Source organism: Argiope bruennichi, chromosome X2 (assembly GCF_947563725.1).
Source record: "Argiope bruennichi chromosome X2, qqArgBrue1.1, whole genome shotgun sequence".
Taxonomy (NCBI): Eukaryota; Metazoa; Arthropoda; class Arachnida; order Araneae; family Araneidae; genus Argiope; species Argiope bruennichi.
Window position 1 is genome coordinate 67,223,714 of NC_079163.1, and position 13,209 is coordinate 67,236,922.

Sequence of the window (13,209 nt, forward strand, 5' to 3'; positions counted from 1 at the left end):
AAATTCACACCTACTTGTATCACCACTCGGTGCGACGTCATGACTTTCTGTGTCGTAAGTGTTCTGGCCTTGTCTATCAGTGGTTGTGTTAATGCTTGTCCAGTCAATATATTTCTTGACCAAAACTACTTAATTTTCCAAACATTGCAACCCAGTTCGTCTTCGGTACATTGAAATTTTTCTGAGATGAACGACACATAATCTTTTCAAAGAAGGTTCTAAGTGCCAAAAAGAAATTTTAGGGAAAAAGGCATTCCTTATTAAATATAATAAATATTTATAAACATTTATTAATTTTGAAGTGGCTCCTTACTGTTTGTGCGTTCGTCGGATAACGAATCGAATATAGAGATGCATAATCCACGATTTTTTGAATAACAAATAATATTGCTATTGTTATTTTTAAATATGCGTTCCAAATATCTGTTATTTCAATCATATTATTAATTAAAAATTATTACTTAATATTAAATATAAAATTTATTAATTGTAATTAATACTTAATTTACTAATTTAAGTAACGTGTGATTGAATTAATTTATCTATTTCAGCTTACTTCTTCAATTTGATTTTTTTTTCAAAACTATTTATTTAATTTCTTTATTGGAGTAAACCATATTCTGAAAAATTTGAATTAAATATATATGTCATTTCTTTAAATTGTTTACTTTGGTTCTATATTCTACCAATAGATGGCACGAGCAGTAAATGGAATATATGCAAAGTCAAGTCACAAGTAATTAAAAATGATTTGTTTGGAATAGTGCAAATGCGAATATCGGGAAGTTAAGGTCACTCTCATGAAGTGGAGCGGCGATTTCACACTTTCCATTGAAATCACCGCTCCGATAAATTTCAGTGATATGCAATTCAATGATACGATAATTCCAATAACCGGTCCGTTCACTTTTCAATCCAATCACAGATTTCTTTCGAGATCTTTCATTGGACAGATCGTATCGTCACCGCTCCGGCAAATTTCAGTGATATCGTATCGATTGTTAGTTTCTATCGTGATCCAAAACTTGTAATCGAAATATCATCAGTAAGATCGTATGAAGGATTTGAAACACGCCCCTCTTTGAAAAGTATTGATCACTTGTATTTGTGACTTTTTGATATTGGTTACGTAATAACCGCTCTGAAAATATTCGTCATCCCTAATATGAACCCTGAAAAGGCAAATATGCACTTGGTGTACGGTGCGGCGAATAAGGAACGGAAACTTTACCAGGAACGGTTTCCGATGGGACGCACTCCAAATAGGAAAACACTCGAGATTTTGCCTCGGCAACTGTGTGAAACGGGATCCTTCGCCGAGTCCAATCAAGACACGGGAAGGAATACACCCCTATCGTACGTGAAAGATTCAAGCGTTGTCACCGGCGGAGTATCAGCCACGTGTCGATTTCGCACGTTGTGTACCGAGATCTGGCTGTGCTGCATTTGCTGGAGGAACCATGTTTTATTTACCGTTGAGTGCACTTTCACCCGTGAGGGCGTTTTGAATCCCCACAGCTCACAAACGTGGGCTACGAGCCCGCATGCCACGCATCCTCATTCATACCAGCGCGATTTTCAGTAAATGTTTGGGCAGGGATCCTTCATGACCATTTGACTGGCCCATACATCCTGCCACACCATCTGGATGTCGAATCGTATCATACTTGCATTCGAGAGGTGTTGCCGGAGCTGTTGCTGCCAATTCAAATCATAGTTTGATGGCATTTGATGATGCACTATTCCATACAAATCCTTTTTAATTGCTTGTGACTTGACTTCGCGTATATTCCGTTTACTGCTGGCATCATCTATTGGTAAAATATAGAACTAAAGAAAATATTTAAAGAAATGACATATATTTAATTCAAATTTTTCAGAAAATAGTTTACTCCAATAAAAAAATTAAATAGTTTTGAAAAAAAAATCAAATTTAGGAAGTAAGCTGAAATAGAAAATTAATTCAATCAACTTTACTTAAATTAGTAAATTAATATTAATTACAATTAATAAATTTTATATTTAATATTACGTAATAATTTTTTATAATATGATTGAAATAACAGATATTTGGAACAAATATTTACAAAGAACAATAGCAAAATTATTTGTTATTCAAAAAATCGTGGATTAAGCATCTCTATTGCAGATTAGATGAAAAATAAATTATATTAGGATTGTAAGATGTTACTTTTAGCTGAATGCGTGCTGAATTGGAGTCATCTGCCAAACGGTTTCTAGGCAAGTCTTTAATGTTATTCATCACTGAAATTAATGACTCGCAGACAAAAGCAGATGACAGTATCGTTAAAATAGCATGAGCCAGCTTCTTCAAATATTTAAATGCGTCTGGAATCGAATTCCATGTTTCCAAAATTTAGTTGGGGGCATTTTTACTTATATTGCTTATTAATCTTTCTGTTTCAATCAATTACAACTTTTTCCTTGTTTCAATAAATTTTTGATTCCATATTGAAAACTAGACTGGAAATCAATCAGCTACATTTCAAATTCTTCAATTTCCAACCAATCGAATTGGGATAAGTTCAGTTTACCAAATGAAGTCTCATTGGGGTACATAATAAACCTGAGCGTTTACGATAATTCTTTGAATTGAAAAAAATATCGCTGAAAATTTCTTGATTGAAGAATCATTTACGGAAATAAATTCTTCCATAACTTTTTCTTCATCTGGTTTCTCATGAGCATCTAAATCTTTGATATTTTATTTCAAGTTTGGGAAGTGCTTGTAGTTTCTTGAAATAACATCGTTTCTGAAAACATGCAGTTTAGTGTCAAAAGCGCGAATGAGATTTATCATGACGATATTTGTTTTATATGTACCTTGAAGCTTTATGTTCAATTCATTGAAATATTGGCACATGTTTGTAAGAAACATTCATTTTGAAAGCCACATAACATCCAACAATTGTGGGTATTTACCCATCATTTTGCTGAAAGAGTGATTTCTTCCAAGCAGTCAACAAATCTTTGAAGCACGTTCTAGCAGCTCAACCAGTGAACATTATAACATTAAGCCATTATACGCCGAATTGACTTCACCCAGCAAAGCATTAAACTTTCGCTTATTAAAAGCCTGCGACGATTTGAAGGCGACTATTTTTGTGACTAATACCATTACATTATCAAGAGATGTTAAACCACTCTTAGTACACAATGTTTGGGAATGGGAATATGAGTACCGCGTCCGATCACTCGCGTTCGTTCGTAATACTTCATAGTGAACTTTATTATTTTGAACTAAAATACAAATCGTTTTGATCGGCGGCGTGCCCAAAATATTGTGTCAATGACACGCGTGCCACTGGTTCGCCATCCCTGGTCTAGGTGGTCTTATATCTTGGTCATTAAGATCTTCTAATCTCTTGTATTCGGACTTTTCTCTGTGGGGCCAGTTGAAAAGTTTAATCTACGAGTGCCCCATTGAAAGCGATATGGTTCTAATCGCCAGAAACGCCATTTTTGACAACGATATTAGGGAAATGCCTGGTGTTTTCACAAATGTACGTCACTTCCTATACCGCAGGTGTAAATCCTACATTGCAGCTGGCAGAAAATCTTTTGAGCAATTTCTTGGTTCATCAATCATATTCCCGTTTATAAAAAGCTTTCTGAAGCATCTTTTACCATTTTTATGTTAATTCTTTAAGTGTGGCTGTAGAAAGGTACTTTTGAACTTCTCACTGCTTGTGTTCCTATCATACATTCCATGACAAAAATTGCTCTTATAGATGCTTTTTATCATTCAGTAAAGTATTGCCGTCTCGTTCAGACTCACCCTGTGCATCGTACTTAGTTTTAGCCATCAAATTGCAATTAGTAATATTTTATTGGGGAAATAATTGTAATATAATAAATTAAATCGCAAAAAGCAGACATTTTATTTTAAAGTTAATCCAATTTCCTTTACACATTTTACTTACAGTGTTAAATTATTTTAAATTCATACCATTTGGCAACAGCAAAACTTTTTAGCAAGCTTCCATTGCAAGAGAGTGGTGAAGTGGCTGCCTCAGTCTTTACTAGATTAGCTTTATCCATTCACCAGATAAGAAAATATTATGAAGTAAAATATAATAAATTTTATAAAATCTTGAAAATTTATTACGGCAAAAAGGAACGATTGAATAAATAAAATATCGCTTCTTTTCATAAGTATTCAATAGAATTTGAATTGGGGGAAAACCAGTCAAATGATGCCCATGCATTATATGCCTTGATCTTGTTAAAAGGGAAACCCTAATTCTTCAACAATTTTACCCATAAGTGATCAAAATAATAAATGCAACAATCCATACAAATTTGCCCCCAACGTATTGGTTTCTAAATCGACATTAAAAACAATTGAAAAACTCGACATCTGATTTACTTTGTCGCTTATTCTGCCAAATATAGTGCAAACAACAGTTTCAATTGCAAATAGCAGAATCAGATGTCCGACATTCTGCAGACATAACTGTTATAAAACTTGGAAAATCATTTACCTATTAATAATAACTAAGATACGATTTCAATTATAAATATCTTTGATACTCAACTCTCCGTACTTCCATTTCCAAAACAGTGAAGAATTTTGCCGACGAAATTCTTAATTTCTCGACGACAGGGGAGGCAAGTGGCTATCGATAAGGAAAAATTTGCCCCCTTCCCCACTATTATCACTGTCGCTGAAGTTATCAACTAATGATAAATCTTGTATATTATTTCTGTTGTCAACATTCCTCTTTTTGGACTAATACAAAACTTAAGTCGGAGGGCATATACTTTCTTATACCTTTCTACAATAATTATATAGAAGAAAAAGCTAAAATGCACATTCTCCGAATATGTGGGATTGTCTAATCCGCTTTCATTTTCTTCCTGCTACCTTCAATTAATTTTTTGCATTCTTAAGTTTTTCCTCCTTTTCTTTTGGCATTTTTAAAAAGCCGAGTTTAGGCTTAAAGTAAGTATGCGCTATCACTATACAGGAGCCAAATCCCTCAAGGGAAAAAAAATGTTCTGAAAGAAAAAGTAACCCTGTGATTATAATAATTTTTGATCCATTTGCATATTTCCATTTTAACGGGTTGTTCTTCCTTTATTTATATGGAAACAAAATTTTGCTCCTTCGTCTCGGAGATTCTTCAATTCTCAGGAGAAATAAATTCCTCCTTGTTGAACAGAAGGGGAATTTGCCGACGTCTTCCTCTTCCAACAAGATAGCTCTTATGGATTTAGACATTAAGGATGCGATTCCCCTTCTGCCTGTCACATTAGTAAGGGCAATTTAAAGTTTAAAGAAAGATAGGTCATCAAGCTCGTTACTTATAGCAAATAAATTGACGGAAACTATCATTTTGCAAATGACAAAGTAACAATTTCCTATGTAAACTTATTCTGATAAAAGAAAATCGAAAACAACCATTTCCCCCCTCAAATAAAGCTCTTTACTTGATGTAGCTTCAAAGTTTGAAGTAATATATCAAAAGTTGTAAGTTCAACCATTTCTTATCCGATTGAGTTTGAATATATGCCGTAGAAATTTTGTTCAACTTCGTCTTTCAAAGCGCATTGATGCATTTCAAGTAATATATTACTTCATTTTGTTTCCTTACTTGTAAATTTTACTTCCTTTATAGGTGTTAATTTTACAAATATTATGCTTATTCGTTAATCTGTAAAGAAAAAATTAAATTCTGCGAGCTGCATCTACCAGATGCTGGGTGTTGCTGAAAGTAATCCAATCTTCAACCAGTAAATTTAAACTTATTTATTCAGAAAAACCACAGAACATATACTTGTGATTGCTTCACTATTTATATGTACATAATGACGTCACGCAGCAACATCACAGTTACACAAACGTGGCGACATGCAGCGCCACTTGTTTACAAAAAGCATTTTTCTTCACAACATACCCCCCCCCCCCTTGAGACTTGGGGAAGAGTTTCAAACCTATAGCATTTATTATTCAAAATATCAAATTTCTTTGGTTCTTTAATTTTCCGAAAGAAGTATATTTTACAATTACATTAGTATTCAAGACATTTTCAGGTTTAGTACACATTTATTTAAAATACTCTTTCTAGCTTTGATAATCCAGAACTTTTCTTTAATTAACGATTGCATTATTTGGATTCCAGCATGACAGTCCTTTTTGTGTATTGACCTGATCAAAAGTTTTGTAAATTCACGTTTATCAGGTAATATATGATACAAAAAAGAACTTTCATCATAATGTTCAGTTATTTTAGATTTAATTTTTAAAATATTATCAATAAAGGTTACAAACTTTAAAAAGATTCAACATCAGGTAAAAAATATGTCCGAGTTAAGCGAATCAATTGTGTCTCAATTTTCAATTTCAGCAACAGAAAGTTCATGTTCCTTACATTTGTTATAATTTTTGCTACAATTATTTAAAAATCTTAAAACCCACACAGATACTAATCATTTTATCATTCAGACACATTACATATAAGCGAGGGAGGTGCACCGCTTGCCAGATCAACATTCGCATTTCTAGTTTTATTTCTTTCTACATTAACTTCTCATGGCTCTCAACTGATTTCACCATCTGACCAATGTTCCGAATTTTGTTTCAACCAGAAAAACCCTTCCCACCATTTAGAATTAAGCACTTGTGGAGAACAACAACGAAATAGCAAATGCACGATATTCATGCTTCCTAGGACATACTTCCACGATTGAATTTCAGTCAGTTGTTTAATTTCCTTTACCCTATTAGCTACAAAATGACCAATTTCCATATTCCTTAATCCATCAAAGTACTGTAGTGGAATCGGACCAAAGAGTAACTTTCAAGTCCTGCATATTAAGCGCCTTCAAAATAGAATTTACAAGTCGAGCACCTATACAACAAACCATTAGTTCTAAACGCGATATACTCATAGGTTTGAGTAGAGCGACTGAAGTCTTGGCTCTAACGAGAATTATGCTAATTCTAGAATCCACTATTGATCGAGCGAAGACGCATCCCACATATGAATGACCCTTTGCTTGCATCGATAAATACTTGCAATTCAGAAGAAAAAAAAAATTCATGTAATGTGACACAGTTATATCTCAAAATTTGAATTTCTTTATACCATTTCAATAATCTATTTACAACATTGAGGTAGTTCCTGATCCCATGGAATTTTCATTTTCCATAGTTTTTGCAATAGCTATTTGGAGTGCAATGTAGATGACGCCAACATTCCAATGTGATAGAAAACTTTCTGCACTGTAGACAAAACTAACCGCTTTGCGCTTTCCATTTCGTCCGTTGATTATTCTAAATTCGCGAAACATTTCAAAACATCATTATCCAAGTCCCAGATGATACCCAAAATAAAAGCGTCGCCTGAGTGTTTATCAACACTTCTACTTAGCTACATTGCTCTCAAAATTACATACATTAAACATCTTTCTAACAGTCTTTTCAATAAATCTATTTCATCAACACTGAAAACACCAGCTACACAATTATCTACATGAAAAGAAGATTTTAATTTTTGTGCAACTTCCTTAAATCCAGAACTACAATTTTCCAAAAGATTCACAATAGATGCATTCAATAAATAAGGGCTGGAAGACACCTCAAACACAACAATGTCTGTACACTAATTATTTTTCATTGCGGGGGGGGGACGATCAATCTAACCTTCAGTGCAACAAATAATATCAAAAAAAGCCTTTTCAATATCTGCTACTATTCCGATCGTATAATTTCTAAAACGATCCAAAATGATAGGTATTAATTCAGTTAAGATTTACGCCTTTACATAAACACTCATTCAAAGATGGTTTCCCTTTTTCACAGGCAGAAGCATCGGATACCGGTCGTATTCTTGTAGAACCATCTAATTTGATCACAGACCTATGAGGCAAATAATGACAATCATTGTTCAATTCAGCTTCCGGCACACGTTCAATAATATTCAACTCCTCCCGTTCCCTAAATAAATTTTTAAAATCAAAAAAAAAATTTACCGTTTCTTAAATTATTCATCATTTGTAAACGATTCTTCCCTTTAGTTCTTTGTTATTGGGCAAATTCGCAGAATTACATTTCCATGGGATCATTACTTCAAATCTCCCATCGGAAAGAATTCTAATTTTATTCTTAAAATCAAAATTCTCTCGTGCTTTTATTAAAGAAAGGGCCAGTTATACGTGAAACATCTAGTTTCCGTAATTCTTTAACACTGACATTCCTTACATGCACCGACGATGCCTTTAGCATAGTATTTTTAACGTTCGAATTTAATTTTCCGATTACCACCCATGCTAGTTTGGTTTCAATAGTCGTTAAGCCAGAATCTAACTTAACTAAATTCCCAATTAATAATTTTTCTATATTATCATCCCCAATCAAGAGTCCAATTTCGGTTTCTTTACAATTCGGATCCGATAAAATAATTTATTTTTTAACTCTTTTAGAATACGCTTATTTTCAATTTTAGAAATAAATCTACATATTTTCTTTTCCGAAAGAACTTCAAAACTACACAAGAGCGTTTTAAATCACTAACCTTAATAGAAAATACACTGATGTTAAGTTAAGTTTCATTCCCCCCCCCCGAACACAGAATGAATTATAGTTTCCTCTCTGAGGGGAGTGGCCTTCAAAATACTCATAACACTTTCGCTGATATATCAAAAGAATACTTTCGTTTCTATTGCAATTAGATTAAAAATTCTCCGTTTTTATGGAACACTTATCATAATTTTTATTCATTTTCGGGTACATAATTTCAAAATGAGAACGGTTACATTTAAAACAATTATTTTTAACATCACAATTTTTACTCAAATGACTTGCTTTAAAACATAAAACAAGTACCTTTTCTTAATAAGGTCTCTTAGCAATTACAGACATTTTTCTAGCTGTATAACATTTTTTACTTGGATTAAATTTATCACAAAAAATACAGCCGTTGCTCTTCTTACCTGCAGAATTTTCGGAGCTTACCAGGGTTCATGCAATCATCAGGTTTTATCCTTTCAGTAGGGTGATATCTCTCAAATATTACTTCCGAAACCGGATTTAGCCAGCTGCATCATCTCGTCCCCTTGAAGTTCTAGTTGAAGGAAAGACATTAAATATTATCAAGATCGTAATCCTTTGGCGCCCGTCTCATTACTATATTTTTCTCCGAGGCAACCAGGACTTCCTCGGTAAACAGTATCACACCAAAGGTTTTAAGAAGTCTCCATACTATTTGTTCAAGGCTCTCCAATGACCTCAATTTACCTTCAAGTTCGTCGTACAATGAGGGCAAATCTGTTTTCGTTCTTCCAGCAACAGCAATAAGTATTGCATCTTATGTTCATCCGCAATATTTATATCATTATGAATTTCCTGGAATTGACTTTAAAAGGCCAAAAAGTCTTTGGTTTCAAGAAATTCAGTGGCGAAGCTAATTTTAAGCAATTTAAAACTTCGCCTTTCAGATTCGGTCAGAATAGCAGCATCCTGTAATTTCAAACCTATTCCGAAACCAATTTCAATATAACGGTCACGGTAGTTTTCTGTTTCTTCCATATCATCTAAACACAGTTGCTCGGCTTCTTTCATTTCCAAGAATTGTGCAGAAACTTGATTCCGACTAGTGTCGAGTCTCAGAAATTTATCATTAATTCGTACTTTAAAAATCGAAAGTAGATTCAAATCCATCTGTTCTTTCATAAGTTCGGTATCAATCTTTTTTAAGCTGAGAGAAAATGCTGTTCTCAGCCCTTTTCTTTTTCTTTGAGCTTTCAACGCACTTGCATCTATTACATTGTTCAAAGAATTCAAAATTCAGTAGCTCAAAATCCAGTAGTTCAGAGTGGAACAGGTTCGGTTTCATTTTCATTTCTAACGCTACAACCCGGTCTTGCTGAGGGTACTACAATTATGTAAAGAACAAAATCAAATCTAAATTCTGCGAGCTGCATCTACCAAATGCCGCGCGCTGCAGGAAGTAATTCTGTCTTCAGCCAGTAAATTAAAGCATATTTATTCAGAACAATCATCGAGCATACACTCGTGATTGCTTCACTCTATATGTACATAATGACGTCACGCAGCAACATCACAGTTACAGTTATACAAATGCGGTGGCATGCAGCGCAACTTATGAATGAAGGTGTGTTCTCCAGCGTATGCCCCAGAATCGTTGTTCTTAACTTTTGCCGGGTTAACAATAATCAAAATTCACGAATACCACAAAGATTGCTTAAACTCTACCTGATGCCACCAAAAAAGCCAAAATGGCCTTCTTCTTAAGAAGACCTTCATAAGAAAAGTCAAATCCAATCAAACGAAAGCGGGATGCAGCCTAACTTCGAACGCAAAAAGTCCCTTGCTGCTTCATATAAAGGACAAGAAAAAACGATATGTTCGCAGGTGTCTGGAACCTTGCAGTGGGTACAATTAGGAGAATCGATTAGTCCACATTTATAAAGAATAGCATTAACTGGAAGAGTTCTAGAAATTAGTCGGAAAATCAATACCTCGTTTCGTCTAGACAAGTTGATTGCTTTTAAGTTAAAATTTTCCAGTCACCTGTACTTATCATAGTATTTAGAATTTTTCCATTCTTTGTTTTACTTCAGTCGGACAGCTTTGTAACTTGCCGATCTCACATCTTCAGACGAAATCCAGTCACAGGTTATCGGGGAGGTCAACGCCTGTTTGGCACAGGAGTCTGCCCACTCGCTTTCAGCAATTCCCACATGGGCATGAGTATATACCAGTGTCAAAGAAGAGCATACTTTTAAAGCATCTAAAATGAACCGAGTTAGAAGAAGGAAACTCCTCGGTGAATGAAAATTCAGGCTCCTCAGGGCCGTCAGGTTTGATAAACTATCCGTCAAAATTATATAGTCCTTAGATTTATTTATAAAGTTTAGAACAGCCAAGGCCAAGGCAAGTCCTTCCCCTGAATACACTGAATTTATACTATGTATTGTCCCTTTAATTATAGTAATCGTAGAACAATTGATGGTCTCTAGTGTTGTTGAATGCTCATTATTGGGAGCATCTGTGGCCAAAATTATTCTATCCGCTGGGATAGATGCTTTATACTCTAGATCTAGACCTCTGTGTTGGAATCCCAATTCGAGTCATTATATCGAAATTCTGATGTTCTTCCCAATCGATTGGGGCCCTTGTCGATATGATTTTGCCCAGTGACAAATTTACAAAGCGCGAGAAAGCCTCCAATGTGGCTCCACAAGGAAGCCTATTGTAAATATGGTTTGAAATAATGGAATTGACCTCGATAATAGAACTCGATACATTTGCGAAATCGCAGGCAGAAAATTGATATACAAAAAAGGCCGTATTTTTCCTCTCGAATCTCAATTTCATAGTAATCTCATTTGAAATCTTGTAAAGAATTGGAAGAGGCGTCCATCTGGGGAGCCCGAGAGCGAAGCGAAGGATATTGTTCTGGATTCTTTGCAGAGTTTCATACCCTACTTTATTCGTCATGCCAACCGTGTGAGCACCAAATTCGATCGCTTGAGTGATACAAGCATTGCAAATTTTCAGCAAATTAGATGCAGTTGCCCCTCCCCTTCCATCTTGGAGCAGCCAGGGCCATGATTACATTTAATTTCTTAAAGGCTTTGTTTTTGAGTTACTCAGTATGTGAGCGGAATGAGAAAACTGCGGCAAACTGAATACCAAGAAAACGGATATTATTAGTCCAAGGAATATTACAGTCTCGAAAGAGGACTTTGAACTCAGCTGGAGATCTCCGAGAAGAAAGGTAAATTATTTTACTCTTCTGTGGAGCAATATCCATGAGCCATTCCTTACACCAGCCCTCTAATTTGGAGACTCGGAACCTTAACCTATTTTTAATACCCTCTATGTTTGTTTGACTCCTCCACCAAGATGAAAATTTCATCTGCATAGATAAAGCAAGTGACCTCTTTGGGTAAAATATCATAAATATCACTCATGAAAATTGTAAAGAGTAATGAAGAAGAACGCTTCCCTGAGAGACGCCTCTTTCTTGCCTAAAAAGTGAAGAGGAAGCCCCTCACCAAGACACAAATCCTTTACGGTCTTGCAAAAGATGCGCGATCCACAAAGCCAACTTTCCCTTTATTCGGGATTGTAGAATCTTAAGTAGCAGGCCATCATTCCAAACGTTATCATATGCAGATTGTATGTCAAAGGAAATGCCATACACAAACTTTTTCCGGGCTCTGACTGTCAAAATTTTGTTTAGCAGGACTGCTGAAAGGCTATCACTGCCTTTGTATGGTAAAAACCCAGTATGAAACGGGGAAAAGAATTTTTTATTTAAATAAAATTGTAGAAGCCGATTCAATATTATCCGTTCGGAAATTTTTCCAATAGCAGATGTTAATTATATGGGTCTATATGATGAGACCTTTGATAAACTTTTTCCAGGTTTCAAGATTGGTATTATCTTTGCTGTTCTCCAGGATTCAGGGACCGTATTGTTTGCACATAAGTTATTTAACACGTCAAGTAATATAATCGTGTTTTCTTCCGAAAGGCATGACAACATTTTCTTATTAACCTGCTTTAAGCCTGGGGATTTATTTCGCGTTTTTGAGAGAGCGTATCTAAGCTCCTTAATGGAAAAAGAGCGGTTCGATCTTTCATATTCAACTGTCTCGGCAAGCTCAATTGAGAAATCCAAAGGAAGTCATTCGTTCGGTGCTCTCTTGATTAAGCTATAGGCGATTGCATTAGCCTGAGAGAGCGGCGTCGTTAAAGTGACGCCCGAGTTAAGAATGAGATTATTAGTGCATGGAGACGCATCCTTGTTCAGCAGAATTTTAATGATCGGAAAAGCGCAATGTGAGGACGCCACCTCCTGCGATGTTCTTTCCCAATAATTGCGTTTACGCCTCTTCGCATATTTTCTAAGAACTGAAGACATATTCCTATAGGCTACCCAATTCGATATGGAAGGGTATGATTTTGTCTTTCTAAGAAATTTTCTTTTCATTGCCTTGTGATAATTGCACTTTACATCCCACCAAGGAGAGTAAGAGTGACTGAACCAAGAAAGAGAGTAAGAGGATGCAGAACCCCTTTCCTGAAAAGTTTGAGTTAAACTGTCGAGGGACAGAAGTTGGCCCTGCCTTTGAATAAGCTTGTTTACCTTTCTAGAAAATTTATTCCAATGCATGTATTTGCGGGTATGAAGGGACATCATGCCGATGTTA